General features: G+C 46.6%; 1 protein-coding gene across 1 annotated transcript in view; it reads left to right on the top strand.

Annotated features, from left to right (window-relative positions):
- The first annotated feature begins 689 nt into the window (after positions 1 to 689).
- Positions 690 to 24743, top strand: part of LOC142571532 (kin of IRRE-like protein 3) — a 231932-nt gene continuing 207878 nt past the window's right edge. Inside the window, exon 1 of the mRNA XM_075679963.1 lies at positions 690 to 1542. The gene's annotated coding sequence lies outside the window, so the exon portion shown is untranslated. The remainder of the gene's footprint in view (positions 1543 to 24743) is intronic.

Below are 24743 nucleotides of genomic sequence, written 5' to 3'. Positions count from 1 at the left end.
TTCATCTGAACAAGTCAATTTGTCTTCGATGCACCACAAAATTTCTTAATCAGTTTAAATCTCCAAAAAAAAAGAACAAAAAGAACACACACACAAGAGAACAAGGAAAACGTAAATAACATCCACTATAGTCATCTGCGTCATACAACAATGAACGCAGAGTCGCTCGAAACCTCAAAAGAAATTTTTCTGTGCCCCAAGCATCGATTATGTCCAAATAAAATGAAATATGCAAACCATTCAAGTTAAAAATGCATTTGCACCAATAAATGAATATCTCGTGTCCTGTCCGTACGTACCATAAGTCGCAAAAGGATCACATGGTAAGTCGGTAAGAATCAAGATTGCCCGAGCAAGGCTCTTCGCCACCGACCCGGGCTCTTCGACGTAGGGCTTTCTTTTGTTTGCTAAAGCGACATAGGGAGCTGAAATCGTTGGACGTTGTCCGTGCGCTCAAATCAGAGCTTCTTTCATTGCAAAATCGTGCTTGGCGCTCGAAGGCGCCATCCGCTCTGCGCTCTCGAGCCTTTCACGTCGCTTCGTCAGGCCAGTCACTCGCGGCGCGCATCGGTTAGGACTTCATTTTCTTGTCAGGAGCGTCCCGCACTGCTTCGCACTTCCCCGCAGTCTCGTTTTTTGTCTGTTTCTGTCAACGCAGCTGCGAGCATTGCCAGAGCAAAGGGGGCCGTCGCGCCGCATTCAACCTGCCGCACACCACGTGATTCCGGACTCGAGCCTGGTAACGACGCAAGCCACGGCGCGGCGCTAGGGCCTCTAAGCCTGCGCCGCCGCCGCCGCCGCGATAAGCGCAGAGCCCACAGCCGCGGCGGCCCCTCGGTGCACCTCTCCCTCCGGCGCGAAAATCAGGCCCGGGCTGACAGTCGCGCCGAGCGCTGCGCCGTCGTCGCCGGCAGCCCGAGGTCTGCGCTCTTCTTGGGACGGCCCACGCAGCGCTGACTTTTGTCCTTTGCGACAGTTTTGTGAGGCATCCCGGCGCCCGCCCCCTTTCTCTTCCGACAGCTCTGTGCAGTGTCAATCGTGCGGGCGCGTTGCCGTGACGTTTTCTGCCACCGCCTGTCACCGGCCCTTTCACACTCCTTTACTTCAATCATCATCGAGGAGACGCTGGGTGACCGAAGTGACGGTCCAGAGAGACGCGATCAAAAGAGCTGCTAGAGCTGCTTTCACAAGGACGGATCTGTGTGGATGTTGTGACTGTGTTACGTGAAGTGACGCGTTGCGCTCTTCAGGCACTGAAGCTGCGCGCTTCCGCCGCAGTTTGGACTGCGTCCAGTCAAGAACCTCTGTTCGCGGTTCCCTCAGTCTGCCTCCTAAATAGCCGCTGAACGACGCCTATCCTTCCGGTCAAGCTTGCGCACGCGGTGATATTAATGACCTTTCGATGTTGACGTGACACTAAAGGCTGCTTCGTACATGGTAGTTCCCTTGTGACCGCGCGCTGTTCGTGACGTTGCGCCTTGGAATGATGTTGCTGCTTGTCCCTTGTGGATTCCGTTACTTCTAGATCTGCTAACTGTCAAGGTAAGGCTGAGCCTCCTTCTCAACTTCTCAGTGTTCACTACTGTCCAGGTGCTGCTTTCCTTACTCTACATTCGCGTGCCTTCTCATCTGAGGGTCTCTTTTACTGCCGGCTCCATTAGCTTGTTTTAGGTTCTGAATGCCGATTCTACATTGGAAAGTCACAGCATTGTATTAAAATAACATTTAACTGTTTCTTTCCTGCTTGGATAAGTGTTTATTCGTTATGCATGACAGTGGTTCACGGGCATACGCTTCGCTATTTTGTTAGATCATCTGTTAAGTTAAAGGCAGATCTCCTAACCCTGCGCTTCTCTTTGTCGGTGCCACACCTAAAAAGAGGGCGTGAGCACAAGAAAATTGTACAACTGAACGACTGGCAAACATTCTCGCATGGTAGAGGCGACAGTGATAAGAGGTTGAAATTGAACGGTAAAAAAAGTAAAACGGTGCGTGCTGGCATACTGCAGCTGCACAAATTGTTTTCACCGGCCACTTTCCTGGTCATCTGGAGCGTTCTTTGCCCAAAACAATGTCCCAGGTTCCATTTCTAGCCACGCCAGCCGCACTGCGATTGGGGGCAGAATGCAAAGACGCTCGTCTGCATATACTTAGGTGCAGGTTCAGGAGCCCAAAGCGGTCAAGAATAATGTGGAATCCCTCCCCCCCCCACTCCCACCCCTACGGCGCCTCCCTCACAGTACAGCTGTGGCGTCGGGATGGCTAACATGTTTCTAACCGGCGTGGTACATTGACGCGTACTGCGGCGCTGTGTTTCGGCTCCACGTTCCTGATGATTATAATGTTAAAGCTGGTGCACAGAGGTTGAGAAGAACTGCAAATCGTCGACCTCAGGAAATAACATCGTGATGTTTGCTGCATTGCACATACGGATGGTACCGCCTGTTGATGTCAGATAAAGACACACATCTAGCGTAGCAATGATTAGCCGAAGACTGTACGCTTCAGCACAGCCCAAAGTGAAGTTTTCTGACAGAAGTGAGCGAAGGAACACAATTTTGGGGAGGTCCTAGCCATTGACGAAGCGACACTAATCGGCCACTAATTTCAATTCCAGCCAAAGAGTGTAATTGTCGGTCACGGACATGGCCATTTGCCACACTCTCGCGTGGTCTGTCATAGTGGCCGCGATAGTAGACGGCATTTATTAAAGCTGACTTAAACGGTCGTTGCGTGGTAAAATTAGAAAATATTTTGCGTGCAGTTCGTGTTCTAGACGTTTTGTGCACGTTTCCTACCCCAGCACATGATGCCATGTCACCCTATGTCGAAGCTCTCGACCGTTCATTTAATTTGCCTGATTTCCTTGCTGTGTTCATTCACAGCAGTTTGCTTTGCATAAACATTCTGAATTCTACGTCTCTTCTTACAGGCGATAGATATAGAGTGTGTATGTGAAATTTGGCGTACTTTTTGTGGTGCCTGCACTTATGTAGCTAAGTAAACAGTGGTCGTCAAGTGTTCGTTGTCCACTACAAGATAAATCCGGGGGGGGGGGGGTGCTGTGGGAGGTTAAATCACTTCATTTGATATTGAGTTCCTACAGCACTTAATGTCAGAAACCATAATTGATTTTGGTGGTAAATATCGTTTCGTATGTCGGGAAGTAATGAATGGCAGTGTCTGGAAGGCGAGCGCACCAGATTTGAAGGGAGACAAGGAACAGCAGAAAAGGGCTGCGCTAGGGGAACGGGAGTTAGGCACTAACGGCGACCTCTTAATCAGCCGGTCTCGCGGGCTATCGGGAATCGTGGTCCCGTGATGAGGTGCTTAATTAGACGCGCATCGCTGCCGAATGCGCCCGCAGGCCCCCTCCGCTCACCCGCTCCGCTGGGCCTGCGAGCGCCCGGCCGTGCGTGTGCGCCCGAGGAAGGCACTCGCCTGCTAGACCCGGCTATGCGACCATTCATTCCTCTTGTTAGGCTGCCCCACTGCTTGGATTCTACCTGCTCGGAGAACATTACGTGTGTAGTGTAACTTCGTCATCGCTTCTGAAGATTTTTCATATGTAGACCAATGGTACCACGTGCCCAGCCAACTATCCTTACACCCGCCGTGGTTGCTCAGTGGCTATGGTGTTGGGCTGCTGAGTACGAGGTCGCGGGATCGAATCCCGGCCACGGCGGCCGCATTTCGATGGGGGCGAAACGCGAAAACACCCGTGTGCTTAGATTTAGGTGCACGTTAAAGAACCCCAGGTGGTCAAAATTTCCGGAGTCCTCCACTACGGCGTGCCTCATAATCAGAAAGTGGTCTTGGCACGTAGAACCCCAAATATTATTATTATTAACTGTCCTTACACACTTTCTTTGGCTCAATATCCATAAGAATTTCACAGAAAGCGTATATACTTTCCGTGCTATTTTTACGGATATCAGTAGAAGACATGACCAGAAAAGCTAGCAATGTTTGAATTTCTGTAGTGCAACAGGTATATAGCGCACAGAAGAAAATATCCGTCCTGTCGTTTCCTATATTGCTCTGTCGTATGTTGTTTTCTCTTACGTGAAAATGCCGCAATAGATGTAAAAAAAAACAGAAATATGGAGCTTTAGAAATGATCTCATTCACCGAGAAATTTGGGCGCGAAAGGGTGCAAGAGGCCCCACCGATTCGAAACTGCGCCACTTTTGCGACCGCGAATCATCAGTGTCTTCACCACTGAGTCAAGCTGCCAACGACGGGTCTTCTATTACAGACATTGCATCGTTTATCATTTCCACGGTCAGCCTAATTCAAATACTGCGGGACAAATACCGTCATCAGGTACCTCTTTTGTCACGAGGACTTGCTAACCGTGACAGTCACAACCGAGCCGTTCACCATCAAGCCAGGGAATCTAGAGGTCATTTAATAACATACAATGACATTACCAAACACTACTATTTAGGACGCAGGCAATTCCCATTGCCACATTCAAAACTGAACAGGGCTCAGGCAGTCTCACTGCGCTTATTGAAAACGGGTACATATCCCACACCGTACACCATTAATAAACTATATCCAGAGAGGGAGATTAAGATGGACTGCAATGATTGTAATGGCATCATTGGAATCAGACATATGCTGGCGGGGTATGCCGGGACTCTCCCCAACCTCGTTGAAGAATGGACACAGTGGGAGAAAAGGATTCAAAGCCCATTGTTTGAGGACCAACTAAGGGCAGTCCAGAGGACCCATGATGTCGCTAAAAGGCTTGGCCTGACAGTGCCAACGTGGGAGCGCCCCACCTTGGCTTGAGAAGTCGAGCCTCCGGACCTCATTACAATAAAAGTTTTCACACACACACACACCTCCACTTTTTCTTGTATTGTGGCTTCGGAGCCGCGCGACGCTATATATGTAAATTTCTTACCCTTAGCAAGTTGTCTACCGCAACCAGACATATTTCCTTTTCTTTTTAAGTCTTATGTATGCAAGCTTACGGCAGTGCATCAAGTATCCTGAGGCCACATACGACCAATAACCTTCTATGAGAAAAATTAGAATTTCCGAATGCTTGCCTTTCGGGTTACATTTTAGTTTAAAGCTTTTTATAGGCTGACAATAGAAAGGGAGATACAAATGCATTCGTGAAGTCAATAAGGATTAGGGCGGAACGCTGGCTGTTCAACAAAGCTCTGAAGTAGATGCGTCTCTAGGGTGTTTGCGATCAGAACATCGGACGCTGTCGCAACGCGTCGCCTTCGCTATACCTGTCGCAATACCGTCTACCAGCCGATGACCGAGAAGTAGATTTCGCGTGTGGCTTGCGCTCATCGCTAGGGTATGATGAAATATGAGGTGCCGCTGCGACAAAGACAGCGTTCAGGAGCGGTCATCGACTACACAACGAAGATCAAAGGTTTATCCTTCGGACTGTGCTAGGAAAATTATATAACAGGCCTATTAGACAGTGGAGAGAGAGGAGGAGATAGAAGAGAGTAAAGGCAGGGAGGTTAACCAGACGCACGTCCATTTTGCTACCCTGCACTCGGGAGAAGTGGTATGGAGACAGTGGAAGATCTGCATGTAATCATGACCTCGTGCATCTGCTGTGCATGGAGCCACGAAAGGTTGCTGCATTTCTTTGTGTCCGCCAGCCTATAGGGCCGCTTGTGACAGAGCGAACGGCCTATACTTCATTGCGTCATTTGCGAGCATGCTGAATAAAAAATGGATCCTTCTCGTTGATGTATCGAATCAGGAAGACTGAAGTTAGCCATGGCATTGCGCGGACAGTGCTTCGAATTTTGACGAACGTTGGAAATGTCGTGAATTTCGACGATTACGTTTGCAAAAGGTCCTAAAATAATTTTACTTCCATTTTCTTACCCACGCTGACGCAACTGTTAGTTTTATGTTATGTGTTTTTCTGTGTGTATGCGCCATGTAAAAGAAGATCACTCAGCAGCAAATTTGGGTGCGGCTTACATTCATTTTATTTTGTAGTATTTAGTGCATATATTTATTACCGGCCAGAAAAAAGAAGGTAATTTGATATTTTCACTAAACAATGCATAGCATTCCTGGGAGAGCCGTTCCGGCAGGCATAATGCTGGGTTTTTGATAACAGAGACACAACGACACCATAATGCCCATGCTAACTAGCTAATGTCGGCTAATTAATATGCTTCTGCTACCTACGATGGAAGTCGAATGAGTTGCCCGCTCCCCGGTTCATCCTTTTCTCGACGTTTTATTCTTTGCCAATGTTTCGTCTAAGTCTTAACGCACGACTACATATACCTATTCGAAGAGCGTCATACAAAGAACACAGACATTTGTAGTCCTAACCAGGATAGCCATGCAGCGCTAATGACAGTTCGGCTTAATGTCGACTTTCTGGATCTGTTGTTCGTCCAAATCTTTTAATCCGCTCCATCTATGTGCATCAGCATTACGGTGCGGGCGCAAGATTATGTGCTTGCTCTTTTTGTGCCACTTCATAAATCAAAAGCAAATAATCCCGATGGTTAGATCACGTGAACGGGCAATTCTGCATGCTTACTTCCATTCCTGACCAAGTGAGGCTGCCTTTGGAACGCCCAGGGAAGAGCGGAGTTATTTCCCATATACGGCCTCTAGGCCTTGAAGAGAGGCATATACGAGGCCGTCTCTTTCACTTACGTCTAGGGGCGTCCCAAGCGCTGCTGGCCCAACATCTCTGGCTGAGTGAAGTTTTCCCCAGAAAAGCTCTGCTCAGAATTGATGCACATCCCCGTGCATCAATTCCACTTCTATGCTGCACTAAAATGCTTTAAGAGTCCTCGACCTGAATAGTCTACACTGGATGCTTTAGGACATCATTCCGGACTTTAATATACCTGGGCTGCACTCCAATGAGGTTGGCGCCTTCTCCTGAGGAGCACTGTTTGGTGCTCGAGCACTTGAATGCAAATTTTGCCAACCACCTCCATGTCCGCACAGACTTAACGGTCAGCGTGGATTAAAATAGCTGTGCGGTTGCAGATTGGATACCATCTCTCGGTACTGCATGGTCTGGCCATTTGGAACGTGTAGTCTATTCGACTATAGCAGAAAGTGCAGCTATTCACTGTTGCTCTTCGCAAACTGAAAAATGCACCTGCAGAGAAAGCCTCGGACTCGAAGTCTGTAAATTCAGCAACTCTCTCATCGCTCGACTCCAGACAAGTTCTGTAGTCAATCGCTGGCATCACTTAAGAATGATTAAGGGAATAAGACAACGTTTCAGTGGCGTTTCAATGGCGTTTCCATGTTGGCGTCATTGGCAACGAAAGGGCAGATGCCCTCATCGAGGAAGCCCTTTCAAAGCAACCAACAGTGAGAGCTCTGGTGAATCACCAACTTCTTTAAAAGACAGTTTGTTGCCACTTTCGTTCCCTTTGTAGACCACGTACCGCATCAGTCCTGTGTTGTACAATGACTTCGCCGCGCGGAAGCCATCCTCCTATACAGATTCAGAACAGGATCGGCCCACACTCATGTATGGAAGTCAGCGAAGCTGCTTCTCCATCTTGCACGAAGTGCGATTAACTGGCCAACGTACATTTCATCTAGGCCTGCAGGCGCTTTAGTCTTTAAAGCAGGAGGCTTCTGGACAGTATGGGAAGAAAAGGGTTTCCTCACGAACGTGCAGAACAGTTAATCTTCTCTGAAAGACAGCGGATAGCGCGCAAGGAAGTGTCGCGCATTCTTCTCATATTTCTACAAAGACAAAACTTGTTGACACAGGGCGACAAATTTCGCGCGGAAAGAAAGGCTGAGGCTGAACAGGGGGTGGCCAGATCTGCCAAGCTAATCTCTCCTGCAGTACCATTACCACCGCCGCCGCCGCCGCCGCCGCTGCCGCCGCCGCTACCACCACCGCTACCACCACCACTACCACCACCGCCGCCGCCGCCGCATATGCCATGAGCAAGCGATTGTTGTGCACTTTCTAGGCGACGAAAAATCGCAAGTGTTTTGCTCCTCCCCGCATCAACCATATGCGTGTTATTTCATTTGGAGATGTCCTGGGACGAAGCCCATTTTCGCCATGAAAAGGTATTTGGGTCTTTTTATTAACAACTGGTTAAGCAGAGACGTCTTTGGGTGTCGGCTCATACACGTTAGTTCTCTTAGTTGCATTTATTTTATTTCCTTTATTTTGTCGTGTGTCAACCAACGCGAAAAGAAGAAAAATAAACGCGCTTCAAGTTATTTTTTTTTGTTTGTCTGCTCGTTCGTTTGTTTCTTGCGCTGCAAACTGTTCCTTGGTTCTCAACTGATTAAACTGTTGAATTGGCATTAAAATATGACATGAATTAACAGTTCGTATGCTTTACGACATGTCAGATGCGACATGTCAGATGTTCACAATAAACACTCGCGAGTGCAATCTACGCCGTGCAGCAATCCGAATATTTTAATCAAGACGACATGAATAAGTTTGCAATTTCTTCGCGTTCCTTTTTGGTAATAAGCCGACAGGTCCTGTCTCAGCGTGAACTTAAATTAGCAAACAGACTCGAGAGAACAAATTGCTTCTATCGACGCATATTCTGTTTTTCACTTAGCTCCTATGAAGAATCCACCCTTTCCTTGCTACTGATCTCGACTGCTTCGCGGCGGAAAGAAATTATCTGACGCAATCAATATCTGCCAACGCCGACAGCATCGTAGCGCTAGTACACTATCACGCCTGTCAACAACTCTGAGTAAACGCCCAGTCACGAAAGCACTGCTTCACTTTCTTGAGACGAAAAATACGGCGTGATTTGTCTCGGGGAGTCTCGTATTTAGTTCTTTTCACTATTTTTATTTTCTTACTTTATTTAACGCATCCATCTGGTTCTTATTTCTGTTATATTTGTCGACTGCTCCAGAGCTTGCTGCCCTTCCCAACGCATTTCGCATGATCCAAGAAAATATCTCTCACGAACATGAGCAATTCATCGATTCGAAGGCAGCCCTGCATTATTTTCTGTCCCTTCTACGTCGTGGACCACAAGACCAACTTGTGTTAGAAATAAGACACGTATATCACTAGCTAGCAGAGAAAGGACATGACATCATGTTTCGGAGGCTCCCAATACACGGCGGCATCATGAGCAACAAAATCGCCGTTGAAGCTGCTAGGAGGCCTCACGAAGATACCGTGAAGGAAACCATGCCGCTATCAAGAACTGTTGCAACGACAAACCTTCGCATACTAGCTTGTGATGCCACGCAATAAATGTGGAACACGCCAGGTTTCCGATATACTTGACTGCAGCGCGCCTGGACCCATCCCTCCGGCTACACATTCCATCTGGACAATCCTTAATCGAGCCAACTGTTCTCTGACGACTGTGGCTTGCAGTATCTTTCCCGAATGCATTTGCTTGCCGCATCGGAATGGCTGACGGTCCTGCCTGTGATAGTTGCAGCAACGAGGAAACAATCTAACATATCGTCTGTTATTGTCCTCTCTACAGCTCCCAAAGACAGTCGCTCGTGACGGCGTTCGTATGCCTTGATGACCGGCTGCTTTCTGAGCAGACGATCTTAAGAGTGCTGGCTGACGCGATCTTCACACCAGAAGACGATGGAGGCGCTATTGAGGTTCCTCCGGTCAAGCGATCTGATTGAACGACGGTGACACTCCTGCGTTCCTATGTGTGTGTTATTTCCTTTTTTTTCGTTCTTTGAATGTTTGTCCGCTTTTTCTTTTTTACATCTTTCTGTCTTCCCTTGCCCCTTCCCCAGTACAGGGTAGCAAACTAGATATCTGTCTTCCGTTAACCTCCCTGCCTTTCTCGTCTCTTTTATCTGCCTCTCTCTCTCTCTCACTTTCTCTTGTCGTGTTCCGCTCTGACGCTTGGAATAATGTCTTTTTGGCAACTTTTATTGCGAAATCATTATAGGTACCATAAGGCAGAAAACCAGGCTCGATCAAGTGATGGTGCCAAAGATCATAATCATCATCTGTGACGTCATCATCTGCTTGTATGATATCATAGTTATGCAGAAGATAGTAAATGATATAACAGTGTTAATTACTATTAATTCTGGGTAAATATAAATTAAGGTTAATAAAAGTTAATTAGAGGAAAGTGAATTGAAGTTAGAACTAGTGAGAGTAAGGTGAGTGAAGGTGGAGTAAATTAACGTGAAGTAAAGCGAATGAAGGTAAGTTAAATTGGAGAAAAGTGGAGTAAGGTGGTATTAAGATGGATTAAGATTGGTACAAATTAGAACAAGGTGGATTAAGGTAGATTTGTGAAGGGCACGTGACAATGTATTGCGTCATGTATCATGGACGCAGCTACTTAATTAGAGAAATCGTAATGCTTTCGCAATAAAACCACATAAGCATGCTTAAGTGACTGTCAATTTTTGTTATGTCACTTGTGTGCTACCATAATTCATATCTAGGTCGTTCCTGTCCCTCCAGTCTCTATTTAAGCTCTTATATAGAAAGTAAGAACGAAGCGTTGGTTTTTCCGAAGGCAATGCTCGTAAATAAGCATGGTGTCAGGTAAAAGGAAGAAAATAAAATATATTATAATTAATGATTAAGTATGTTACTAAGTCATTAATAAGATATGTTGCAGTATTTCGTGTATTTCTTTACTAGCCTGATTGTATAGGCTAACCTAACCTTTAGGTGCTTGAAGAGTTGTGGTGGTCTTCAGCGTTGGCATTTATTAGAGCGCTTATAGGTGCGCAAAAGCACCCTCTTTTAGTTTGTATTTGTTATCACACTTTCTACCTTATTTGTTGTTGTTGCTGTTATAATACTGGTGTTTTTGTATTGATTCATCGGAATTGCATGTATTTTGTATTAGTTGAGTGTATATATATTCACTCCTGCTAGGGCCTCCTGATGGCCTGCGGTATTCTCTACATAAATAAATAAATAAATAAATAAATATCGCATACACACGAGGACGTTACTGGTAGGACTTCGATTTCCAATGGTTGTGGGCAATGTCGTGTTTTTTTGGCAGTAGTGAGGGGAATGCTAAAAATGAAGAAGTGGCCCCACGAAGACGCCACGATGACGGAAGAATGCCGACGATGGTGCAATAAAAAGGGACGAGTGCAGCAAGCCCACATCCACTTTATGACTACTATCGCAATGTAAGAAAACGCTAACGCAGCACATCTAGGTCCAGCCGACGAACCACCAGTAATCACAAAATCATGAGACTTCCCAAGCATTCGGAATATCTGGAGTAGAACGGCTAGTGCGATCGCATCGAATACGAAAGAAGGACCCCGTGTACTCGATCACGCCTGAACGCATAGCGCAAGCGGAGAAGAGATTGCCTTTGGTATACAGGAGAGTGCCCGTATGCAGCCTGTGTCATGGGCAGCACGCTGTGTGAGTAGTAGTGCAAGATTTAATGGTGGCGTGTTTCGTGGCGTCGCACGAAGCGTGACGTCATTGGTGTCGATTTTTTGGTATTGAAATTAATATAAAAGAAGGTAGGTTTTGATATTGTATCCTTGGGTTTAGTTAATTGTTTTTAAGTAAACATGGACCTAAATGTATTCTAACGGTGCCAAAGACTGAACTTAGCAAGTTTTAAGAACTTTCACTGCACTATAACGGCCACAATATGATAAAATACTACTTCGAAATCTGTGATATCATACTGAAGTACTGGCACTGAAGTTTTGGCGATAAACTGAAGAAACAGAAGTTTGGACTTCATTATCTCCTTTATTAACCTACCTCTCAGCCAATTAACAAAGAGTTTTCGAAAGTGATTAATCTACCAAAACTGGTGTAGGGTTTTTTAGTGTTGCTTTGATATAAAAACATTTCACTTTGCCCAACACTGATAAGGAGTCCGTCGTTGTCGTTTTGAGTGGTTGCCCGCTATAGTGAACTCTACACGAAGCTATGGGGGACTACGGCCACAATCACTGTCAGTGCTGGTGCTTTCTGTAATGACTGAGTGCATAGAATTACGTCTCGGAGCCCAGCCTTGCAAGCCGTGAGCTCTTTGTGTATACATTTCAGTGCGAGATGAGTGGTTGCTAACGCAGTTGATGCGGCTGAGGCTGCAGTTTAGCAGAAGGCTCGTCATGTCTCTTTCTGGGGTCACGGCGAAATAAAGGGTCACCGAAAAAGGGTGGAAGGAAATGAATGCTCACAACTAAGTTTTGTACTAGAATTAGTGCAGAATATATACAATAATACAAACCAGATGAAAGGAAAAGAAAAAAAAAGCATAAAGTTGAAACTTTTGACACCGCTGCCTTTCCAGGTATTCAAGCTAAAAAATATATTTTTTTAACTCTCCACAATGGGCATGTGGCTTTAGTATTGGTACAAGGAAAGGAGAACCTTTAAATGTACTTACATATCTGTCAGGCCTCTTCGCAAACGCGCATCTCATCATCCTTCTTCCCTCAGATCGTCAGAGATCGCCTTCGTGCTCGCGCCATCACTACGTCGACGTCTCCGGCGTATCCTGTCGACGTCTCTGCTCGGTCGACTTCTCCGGCATTCCGGCACAGGCTGTGAATCATGTAGTTCACCAACATAAATCCTGCATGGCCAATACATTTCTGGCTTGTTCAGCGCACAAACATAAATATTGCACAAGATTACACATTGAAACTTGGATCAGAGCCAGAGATTGCCTTGGAAACTTGTCTCGAGGTAGGCCACGGTGTAATCGTTGTAACGACGACATTGAGTCCGTCAGCCCCACAACGTCTCGTGCGGAGTGAGTGCGTAGTTTTCGCAACGCCATGGTAATGGCGGCACTTTCTGCTGTTGTAGACTAAACCGCGCGATCAAGGCGGCTAGACTATGACACGTTAAGGGAAGGTATGCAGAATGCCGCTGCGCACTTGTCTGTTTGTGCACGCACACCGACCCTTCTGCGTACGCTTGTAGGTGGCTTCGAAACACTGCTCAAGTGGTCTAGCACAAGCAAGTTGAAATGCAGCGTTTCGCCGGTAGGTGGGGTACACTGAGGCTGCACGTAACGTCCGAAAAAGAACATTGCGGGTCGAGGCGAATCCTTTTATAGGCCACTTCTATCCTAAATATCGAAAGGTGTTCAACGCCGCATGGAAATGGGGGCGACTTTTTGCTCTTAGCCGCCGGAGAAGCGCCATGCCTGCGGTGGACTCCCCCAGCCTTAAAAGCTGCATCAGCAAGGTCTGACATGTCAAAAGGCGGAGTGGAAGAGACTCCGCTTCATTATTGACCTTCTTTGAAGCCTCCTCAGGAACTGCCATCGCCAAGCGAAGTCCCTTTCTGTGCACTGCCTCGAAGCGCTCGAATTGGCTCGGGGATGGGGATATCAGCAGGAGCCGATAAAGAATGCGGCTTGTTATCGGTACAGCCTTCAGTTTAAGCATAGACAAACCCGCCGTGGTTGGTCAGTGGCTATGGTGTTGGGCTGCTGAGCACGAGGTCGCGGGATCGTATCCCGGCCACGGCGGCCGCATTTCGATGGGGGCGAAATGCGAAAACACCCGTGTGCTTAGATTTAGGTGCACGTTAAAGAACCCCAGGTGGTCAAAATTTCCGGAGTCCTCCACTACGGCGTGCCTCATAATCAGAAAGTGGTTTTGGCACGTAAAACCCCAAATATTATTATTAAGCATAGACAAAAGATTGGTTCCCCAACGTACACCTGCCATGCGACGAAGTGCGTTGAGTCTTTGCACTGATCTAGCCAAAACATTTTCAACTGCACATCGCCATTTTAGCTTGCTGTCGATGGTGATGCCCATGAATCGAACATAGTTGCATGGCGAATTGAATGGCCTCTAATATTCAGTGACAGGCGAGTTGACTTTCGCCTCACTCCCAGAAAAAGCATGAAAGCAGATTTTTCCGCTGATAAAAATAGGCCAAACGTTGATAAGTGACGATCGATGATGGATATTGCTCATTGAGCTATCCGGGCCAAACGTTCGTGTTGGTACCCCGAGATCCAAACGCAGATGTCATTTGCGTAGATGGACGTTTCAGCAGCCGTCAAACTTACCTTCAGTGCGTCTGCAAGGGTGGCCATGGCAATACTATAAAGCAAGGAAAATAGGACACTTCCTTGTGGGACGCCGAGGAAAATGCGCCGCTTTTCGCTCATTATATTTCCGAGCTTAACCTGAACATGTCGCTCTCTAAGAAATTCATGTCAAGAGACACCCATGGCTTGTAGTCTGTTGACGATGCCAGTGTGAAGCGCACAGTCATATGCTTTGGCAACGGCCATAAAGACGGCGAGTGTCGAAAGGCCGTCGACGCGAAGGTTCTTGATGTAGCTTAATAAGTCTACGTATGAATTGAAGGAAATGAAAAAGCTGACGCTCTTGCATACCTGTCCCTCACATGTGTCCCTAAAGTAGAAGCGCCGAAGATTTTTCAGACCCCTCAGAATGCAATCCACACTCACTTTAGGGCGACCCATGCACCAGACACGACAACCAGCGTGTGACCCACGGACCGACTCCACTTACTTATTCAAGACGGAACGATGCGCTTCCCCGTTCTGTGCTTTCTGTGGTGACATCGCCGACATCGACATTTGTATATGCCCGCAGTTTGACACAGATAGGAAAGCGATGGTTGACAACCTGCAAAAGAATGGTCTATCGCATAGGACCTTTGAACACGTCGTTTTCCCCGGAGGGCCGGCGGAAATCAGGAAGAGAGCGCAACGACTGCTGATTGCCTTCATGCGAGACACGGGGCTCTTCGACACGTGGTGACACACACAGTGGCACTCATAGGAGGCTCAGGCGGAACAATGGTGGCAATGTATGCAAGGCTAACTTCACCTGCGGCAACACCACCACCACCACCACCAAGATTACACATTGGATAGGCGTAAAGTAAATACAATTGTGCGCATCGCCGCTACTTGCATGTTAATATACGGCAGCTTCTTCACTAAAACTTCGCTTCACCTGCATGTGCATAACATGTGTGTAGCATCGACATAATTTTACAGTGAAGCTGTTAAAGGCTAGTTCCCCCGGGATCGTGTCCGTGTGTACGCACACAATGACACAGTGCCGGGCCAACCCGCGGCGGAGGTGAAGCAGGCGTTAAGCACTCCCCATACATGCGCCGATCCCGAAGATAGTGCAGTGTCGTGCCGACCCGCGGCGGACACCGTTTCGCCGTTAAGGGGCCCGCATACACAGCTTCGCCGGTCATCCGTCCTCACACAGTGGAAGGGCGCTGAGTTTTCTGTGACTGTATATTTTGTACAGATTACGGAGATAAAAGAGCGTATTTCGCATATTTTCATATTTTCGCCCTGAGTGCAATATATAGGCAGGATACGTCGCGTTGCTGTGCTAGGCAGAAATATGCCTCCGAGGCAGTTTACAGCGCTCTACACAATTCACTATGTTGCTAGGGAACATATAAAGATGGATTGAAGTGGGTGCGCATAAATATTACATGTAGAAAAAAAAACCAGAATATACATACAATTTAAAGGCCAATCCCGACTGTAGCCTTTCCAATTTTATCTCTCTCTCTCTCAGCTTGTCGTGTTGCGCGAATAGCGTGATGAAGCGATCTATAAAAGAATCTAGTGTGACAAACCTATTTTATTACCTGCCTTTATTTTCCAATGATGGTGAACAACTTAAGTTTTCTTCACCTTAGGTGATGAAGTAATATACAAAATGTGGTTAACATAGAGGTGTGTCGCAATCCTGCTAAAGTACAATTATCCTCCACACGGCTTCGTTTAACACCTTTTCCTTCCGGGAAGATGAAATTTATGTTCTGCGAAAGATAATATCGCACCCGAAAACGGGAGCACATACCACTGATCTAATATAGCACACGTTGTAAATATAAATCGGGTTTGGGGGGGGGGGGAGATTTCTGCTTTTATTTTTGGTGTACGAGTACGACTTCCCCTCATCGTAGTTACCACATGGGGAGGAAGGGAAATGGCAATGAAAGCTGACTAATTAATTCACATAGCTTTCTTTTTCCTTCCGTGTTTTCTTTACATCGAAGTTATTGTTTTGTAGAAGTTTACAAGGTACCACTGCAGAGGTACCGATTCTCAGAGTGCCGAGGCTCCATCCTCTTTGATATGTCATCGGAAGCTCAACCATCGTTATCAGACAGTTCGTCGCTCACGATACCCGCTTCACAGGAAAGCGTAAGCAGACACACAGCTGGCAGGGTAATCTAGCGACAGTATGCCTTAACGAAGGCGAGCCAGACCGCTTCGAGCACATCTCCATTATGTGCCTTAATTAGGAGGCAACGCATCCATTCAGCTCCGGCGCGCCGGCGCCGACGAGCGGCGAACTCGGCGAGCGCCCGTCGCCCGAGTGCTGCGCCGAGACACTCCGCGGACCGTTCTTCTCAATGGGTGCAAATTAAAGGGGCATATAACACCAGCCGAATCACTCAGCAAATGCGAGGTGCACTCTACGGTCGCATCTGCTGCAGCCGGGCTTTCCTCGTGGCTGGGCCCTTTTACGGTGCCTGAAAGGACGAGCGGAAGCGAGCGCCTTATTACGCTGCCACTGAGGCTGCAGACGGAAAGGTGCGGATACTGCCGCAGTGCCCGGAAGCTGCGCGGCTGGCGAACAATCTGCGGGAAAGTGGCGAAGGGCCGCACTTCCCACAGCCGTTATGCGGGCCCGCTTGATGGGTACACGCAGATTGTCGCGTGCATTTCCAGCACGTTTCACGTGTGCCCGGAGGAATCGTACGCATGCATTTGCCATGTGTTTTAAGTGCCTCGCGGTGTTTTCCGACGCGCGTTTCGGTTGCACAGATCGGAAATTTACGCGGTCATGGACCTGAATGCACCATTTCGGCTTCAAGTGCACGAAAGAGGGATGCAATCCGTGTGCCTTCATTCGATGATCTGGGAGCGAAATGTCTTGCTTAGACTGCGCAGTACGTGAGTACGCAACTTTGAGACGGTGCAATAAGATGCTTTGCCCAACATATAACAACCCTGCTTTTGCAGGTCAGCATTCAATTGCATAAAAACGAGGCCGCGGGATCAAATGCCGACCACGGCGGCCGAATTTCGTGGGGGAGAAATGAAGCAGCACCCGTGTACTTAGATTTATGTGCCCGTTAAAAACAACAGGTGGTCAAAATTAATCCGCAGTTCCCCACTGCGTCGTGTCTCATAATCTGATTGTGGTTTTGGCACGTAAAACTCCTTAATTCAATTTTCGATCGCATAAAATGAAACCTGTCCTTTGGGCGCATTGTTTCGGTATTTCTTTTATTGGCTGCATTACAGCTCTGTGTTGTCTGCCACTACATTCTCAGCATTTCCATGACGCTCTGAAACGACCGTCAAGAGTAGGCAGTCACGATGTGCCCGTTTTGCGTAGCTCAGGCCTGCAACGAGCGTGCTTTCCATTGTTCTCGCGGGAACGCAAATCTTTGAGTGCGTCAAGCGTTTACTGGCCGTGTGTTAAAGTAGATGAAAGAAAATGAGTCCTGTCTAACATTATCGACATGCGAAAGCTTAACAAGAACGAAATATTCAATGTGGCTGCGACGTCAATCTTTATTCTATTTTTTCCACTACCTTAAGAAACGATAAACAGATTTTATTTAAACAAAATTTATGTTATATGTTATAAAGCAAACGAGGGTAGGCGATATTCCAGTTGCCATTAAGACTAAGAAACGGAGCTGAGAATGTCGTGTAATGCCTAAGGCGAATAACACATGCTCTGATAGAGCTATAGAATGGGTGCCGAGAGAAGGGAAGCGCAGTCGAAGATTGCAGGGAACTGCGTGGTGTGGTGAAAGGAGCAAATGTGCAGGCATAACGTGGGTTAAGCTAGCACATAACAGGGGTTATTTCAGATCGCCGAAAGAGGCATTTGTCCTGCAGTTGACATAAATAGCCTGATGATGGTCATGATAGTGGTGATCATGACTGTGAACATTATCATTGAAAAACTGCTTTAATAACTATGCAGGAACTCGGGTAAAACGCAGTGAATATGTGTAGGATTCGTGTGTCGACATTCTTGTACAGTGCGTTGTCTTGTGGCGTTATACCCTTATTCCTTTGCCAATCTCGACAAAAAGTAAATGTTTGACGTAGGAACGGGGCCGCCTGGCAGCTAGTCATGTGAACCAAAGTAGCCAAACGAGCGACAGAGAAAAAGTGGGTGCCAAGCCTCTCGCGGGCAAGCCGCGTGAAACAGGCGCCGTCTTGCGTGAGATGCCGGACGGAAATTTTCTTATAGCTCAAAAAAGGAAGGCCGTGGGGCGGGCAATACTATTCTTCGTTCCTTGTATCCAGAAAAAATAATAGTAATAATAGAACACGCCCGAAAATTGCCTTGAAGAAGAAAAAAGAAGGGAAAGATAAAGAGAGGAAAAATCCCATTTGTACAATGTTGCGCGGGTTCCATTGTTGCTTCCGGATTGTCGTTTCCCCAGTACAGGTAGTTCTGACGGTTGGCCAGTCGGTCCTTACCACTCCCATAAATTCTATTCGCGTCACCACAGGAAAAATTTATCGAATATTTGAGAGAGAGTGTGTGAGTGTACGAGCAAAAAGGAAAAGCAGGGAGGATAACCAGGTCTCACCCTGTTTGCCACCCTACATTGGCGAAGGGGTGGTGGGGGGAGGAAGGTGGCCTAAGCATAATCTCAGCAGCTGGGATTTCCACGTGGTCATCGCAGATATCCGCCGACAATTCTTGGTACTAATATGGCTTGCAAGGATTCTTCTGTTATTTCGAAAATGATTTAACCGTGCTTTGTTACATGGGAAGTTTAATGCAGAGAGCTGTTGCGAGCTTTGGTTTTCATCAAGTTTCTGAGAACTTCGCATCTAATTTCTTGCACAGATTGATCTCACCCTATGAGGAAGCGGGTGGCCGGCCGCTCCTGCCAGTATCAGTTTCAAAGCCTTTAGTAATGAGCTGAGAATGGCAATTCTTGACAGTTCTTGCGTCGACAGATGCATCGCACTCGTGAACACTCTACCGCCATTATTTCAGGTGTACCAAGGACTGTCTCACTTTGGCTCGGCTTCTATCTTAAAATGCCCACAAACGTCAAGCTCTTGCGATATTCAAGAGCTGCACCGTCGTGGTGTACCACCGACCGCTACAGTAAGCATTGCAGAAACAAATTTTATAGGTACTTCCGTTGCGTACACAATTAGATTCGTTAATGTAAACGCAGAATCCTTGATATTATAGCAAATTAAAAATAAGCCCGCAATTTGCAGACATGCATGCACGTTGCCACTGTGAGCCTGCGGTGAAATAATAATCTGTCTCGTCTACTGTTTGTAACAGCACCACCTTAACATTCGTTCAAATTTCAGTGTTAGTGCCATCTTTGATTTGGACGTTATATTGAAACCATTGAAATAGCCACGCAAGCCATCCGTCACAAAGCTACTACTCTCACAAAACGCCATGCAGATGCAGCGGCGCACTTATACGCTGAAATTTAAAGCTTGGATAGAACAACAATGGCCATTGGAACGTTTTTGATACGTGTGGTGTAGTGAACTCATGCGGTTCTTATAGACATATCATCGAGCATGCTAGAAATGCGACAAAGCATTTGCCCTTAAGATAGTTTTGTTCATCGTTTGCAGGAACTCTCAGGCACTCGAAATAGCTCGTGGTTCCTTTCAGTGGTCTCGCTATAACTGTGAGTTTCTCTCCCCCCCTCCCCCCCCCGCCCCCCACGCCTGGCAGTAGAGCGTTTCTTTGAAACTCTTAAGAGAGCGGGAGCGACAACAAGGGAGGTGGTGTCTTTGCGCCCCGTATCGCGGCCCCCGCGTTGCCTCTATTTCGGAGCCTCCACGCGACCTGCTGCACAAGTGTGGGCGCCGCAAGAATAATTTTGTCTAGCTTGACGCTTCCTTGCGGGGCTACTGCAGAGAACGGGCACCTCTGCAGCCGCGCGGGTAGGAGAGGCCACCTTTCTAATTCGGGAGCGTGAAAGAACGCGCTCGCTGGTGGCATCCACCGTCTCGAACGACACGCCCCCTCGTGCCACCCCTACTTGCGGAACAGGGGTCGCAGTTGCGATCCTCGACGACGACATCCCTGGCCGGGTGCGCACTTACCATACTACTCGAATACAGATGTCGACTTGGCAACGAGCAGATCGAGCACGTAGTAGAGAGAAAGAAAGTACGTGTTGAAAGGCAGGGAGAGAGGTCGACAAGTGTGTGGTTCTGGTTGGCTACCCTGCATGGGGAAAAGGGAATATATATATATATATATATATATATATATATATATATATATATATATATATATATATATATATATATATATTGCTGAGAGCTTAAACTGGTCCTCTAGCCAATCCGCCGCATTAGAGGCATTCGCAACCAACCAAAATACGGAATGCAGTCTACGCATTGAACCAAGAAACTGTCCCGTGATGGTGTTGTGTGCCCTTCTGGAAGCCAGGACAAGGTATTCAACTCTGCCCCTTTTCAAACCAAACCTCTAGAAGTACACTCCGGCACTTCTTCGTCATCCTCTGTTAGTAGGTTTGCCCATCAGGAGCAGAATAATATTGTTAATATTTCGGACATTCTGCTAACAGCCGTGGAGTGCAGCGTTCTACGTCGTGGTCTTAATTTTTGTCCAGCAGCAGGTGGACATAATGAATTTCAACTACAGAAAGATTTGGATGATTTCGCCCGTAACTTACGCTTGCGCGAATACTTCCATGACCGCTCCAATTCAAGCGATTCGAAACACGCGTTACCCTCTGGCAAGCGCTGGGTCCCTCCTACACAACGCGATAGACATTTGGACATGTATATCAAAGCAGTACAACGAGACGTTCTGCAATCGTACCAAAAACAAGCACCCTTCCGCCGTAATTTGTCCGCCAGCGAAATGAAAGCACTAGATACCCTGTCCTCTCGCAATGACATCGTCATTAAGCCTGCTGACAAAGGTGGTGCCGTTGTCATAAGGAACAAGTCCGATTACGCCGCAGAGGCCCACAGACAGCTAGCAGACGCGACGTTTTATAAACGCCTTGATCATGACCCCACTGAGCAATATAAATCTCTGATCAAAAGCACAGTGCTTGATCTCGTCAAGAAGAAAAAAGGTGCCTGACAATGCGGTTCATTCTCTAATTCCACTAAGTCCTGTTGCTGCTCGTTTTTACCTTTTACCTAAAAAATCATTAAATAAACAACCCAGGCCGTCCCATCATTTCTGGTATAGGTACAGTCGCAGAAAATTTGTCCAGCTACGTAGATTCCCTGATTAGTGGTGGTGGTGATAACTTTATTGCACACAGGGGAGTTGCGGACACGCAGGTCCTTGGGCCCCTGATTAGTAATATCCCAGCTACGTTTGCCTCTTACGTAAGAGATACTACCCACTTCCTGTCGGATCTAATCGATCTCATTATTTCTCAAGGTTCTCTTTTGGTCACACTTGATGTAGCATCTTTGTGCACTAACATTCCACATTCTGATGGCATCATGACAGTCGTCAATTGCTACGAATGTGTATCACCCGAGAAACTCATCGATAGCGACACATTGGCAACTTTGCTAGCCCTTATTTTAGAACTAAATAACTTCGAATTTGAAGGACAGCACTATGTGCAAGTTAGTGGGACGTCTATGGGTACACGAATTGGCCCGAACTACGCCGATATATTTATGGGTCAGCTAGAAGATCAATTTTTGCTAACCAGGGCGTTAAAACCTTTTTATTACAAACGTTACATTGACGATGTTTTCTGATTTGGCCTCATGGGGAACAGAAACTGCTTTTTTTCATATCTGACTTTAACAATGCCCATCCATCCATATCATTTTCTCACACGTATTCTGCATCTACTATTAACTTCCTTGACGTCAGCGTTTCAGTGCTAAATGATAAACTATCTACTGCCCTATACAAAAAGCCAACAGATAGATGTCAATATTTGCACTTCGATAGCAGCCACGTTAATCATTGCAAGACTAGCATTCCTTATAGCCAAGCCTTACGTTTTAATAGAATTTGTTCTGAGCAGTCACAGTTTCAAAAGAATTGTGGTACCCTAAAAAACGCTTTAGCCAAACAAAATTGCCCACCACAATTAATTGACGATGCAATAAAACGCGCAGACGTGCATGACAGAAGGACGCTTCTTTGCATTAAGAACAAACCGACTCCCTCAGCCCAAACAAATCTTGTCCTAACCCACACTGCGTCAGTCTCAAGTGTTTCGCATGTATTAAAGAAACACCACAATATTCTAATGCAAAGTGAACGCCTCAAAAACATATTCTCTGATCCGCCTAAAGCAGTATACCGTAAAGCTAGAAATATTGGAGATATACTAGCATCATCATCTAAGACTGACTGCCCTGATGCCATCGGATGCCACCCTTGTCTAATACCGCGATGTAAAGTATGCCTCTACATGGTCACATCGCAACAGGTTACTAGTACGTCTTCAAACTTTTGTTTAAAAATCAAAGGCGATTTCGACTGCGACACAAAAAACGTAATATACATTCTTGAATGTACGCTCTGCAAAAAACGGTACATCGGACAAACAGAAGGGCCATTCAGATTCCGCTTTAACAATCATAGATCCCACGCTAACACGTTGCCGAACCTGCCCATCTCAAGACACGTGCATCTTCCTGACCACTCATTTTATAAACTGAGAGTCACGTTGCTTGAATCTGGATTTCGTTCAAATTATGATAGAGAAGCCCGCGAATCCTTCCTTATCTATAAGTTTGATACCGTCGCGTGGGGTATGAATCAATGTGTAGGAAAATTGAGTTGCCTGTCTTTGTAGCCCATCACTTGTCCCTTCTTCTACTAGTACGTCGCTATTCCCCCTTTTCTCTGTCTGTGTTTGCTTGATAACATAGCACATATTGAGCACATATTGACGTTTTGTTGTCAGGTGGCGATCGGTTTTTACAATTCATTTCGGTGCGTTTTTATGCTTTGTATATTAGATGATATGTTTGCAATCGCCATCGGTCTATACACGTGTCAGCTATCGTTTGAACGATTCAGATGGATTTTGTTCGCCCATTTTATTCGTTTTTCATGTAAACATATCTTCATTTGGTTAATAGGCACATGTATATTAACTGTACTGACATCATGCAATGCATTCTGATGAAGGCCGGACCCCGGCCGAAACGCCAATAAACCGCTTCATACGTGCGTCTACTTCTATATATATATATATATTTAATATAATAATAATAATAATAATATTTGGGGTTTTACGTGCCAAAACCACTTTCTGATTATGAGGCACGCCGTAGTGGAGGACTCCGGAAATTTTGACCACCTGGGGTTCTTTAACGTGCACCTAAATCTAAGCACACGGGTGTTTTCGCATTTCGCCCCCATCGAAATGCGGCCGCCGTGGCCGGGAATATATTTAATATGTATACAGGGTATTCACAATTAAGTTTTACGGTTTACTGAAAATTAGGCACTAGGGGGCACGCGAAGACCATCTGCGCAATTAAGTTATGTGGCCAGGGGAACAAAAATTGAGATGTTGGTTACCGCTGTCAGCAGCTTAATTAACTAAAATTGAATAATTAACTTTTTGTTGACTGCAGTAAGTGTATATGTTTGTATTGAAAAGTTAGGGCAGTCGTGTTTCTAAACAGTATCAGTTGGAAGAATTCTTCTAGCCTGTCTGTGCTCCGAGATATCCGACTCCAAATTTTAATTGTCGTCCGCATGATTACGCACGCAAGAGAGTTAGGATCGGCGCAAAGCTCCTCCCTGATGTGACACTGCTGTTACGTGCGGCGTTTAGCCTGACAACGGGGCGGAAGGATTGACAAAGATGATAGCTGTCCCCCTTTTCCTCTCGGCTGGTGAAATAAAAAATTGAAGAGCTCGGAACCGCTGTCGTAACACGCGACCGCGCAGCCTGTAACGATGGCGGCAGCTGCCGTGCCGAGAAAATGTCACGAGCAGAGAAGCCGGAGGGCAGTGCGCGTGCGCAATGGCGAATAGACGAGCGGGCATGGTCCTTGCCTGGGCTACGCGAATAAAGTGACGGCTGATTTCCAAGTACTGCAAATTTTGTTGAAATCGAGATCAACAACTACACGGCACACCGCGCTGTCATATGTTAATTTTGCCAGCCGAGAAGGGAAGGGGAAACGTTATCATCTTTGCCTATGCCTCAGCCCTGTTTGCCTATGCCTCAGCCCTCGGCCATGTCGTAAAATTCATTAATAACTCGATCATGGGCTCGCCGAGTAAAGGACCAGAAACACTGGAACTCCTTTTAATGCGCATAAAGCAGGAAATTGTGACTGAATAGTTGGTGAACTCAAAATGTACTGGCTATGGAAACTACGAGCTGCGTGAACATGGTAGGTCATTGTAATCCTTCAGCGCTGCCTTGGTACCACCCATCCAAAATATTACCGCCCCTTCCAGTCCGTAAAATCGTCGGACAGCAAAGCTGTGTTAGTTACACGAAGCGTTACAGCATGCAAGTCAAATTTCTCAAGGAGTCACTGTTTCAGCCCATTTTCTCTTTTCCGTGCTTCGTGTGGTGAGCAATCTTTAGGAGTGTTTTTTTTTTGCTGTTCTCCTAGCGCTGTTTTTTTTTGTTTGTGCGTGAGCTTTGTGTATGTGTTTTTCCGTGCTTTTCTTTCCCGTGCAAGTTGCTCCACCCCGGGGTCTTTCTATAGTTGTAGCTGGGATGGAATGTGAGAAACCACTAATCCAACGCTCCATTTATTGGGCGCAAGGCCCAA

The sequence above is a fragment of the Dermacentor variabilis genome, chromosome 2, assembly GCF_050947875.1.
Source record: "Dermacentor variabilis isolate Ectoservices chromosome 2, ASM5094787v1, whole genome shotgun sequence".
In the NCBI taxonomy this organism is placed as follows: domain Eukaryota; kingdom Metazoa; phylum Arthropoda; class Arachnida; order Ixodida; family Ixodidae; genus Dermacentor; species Dermacentor variabilis.
This window is presented reverse-complemented; position numbering and strand designations above follow the sequence as displayed.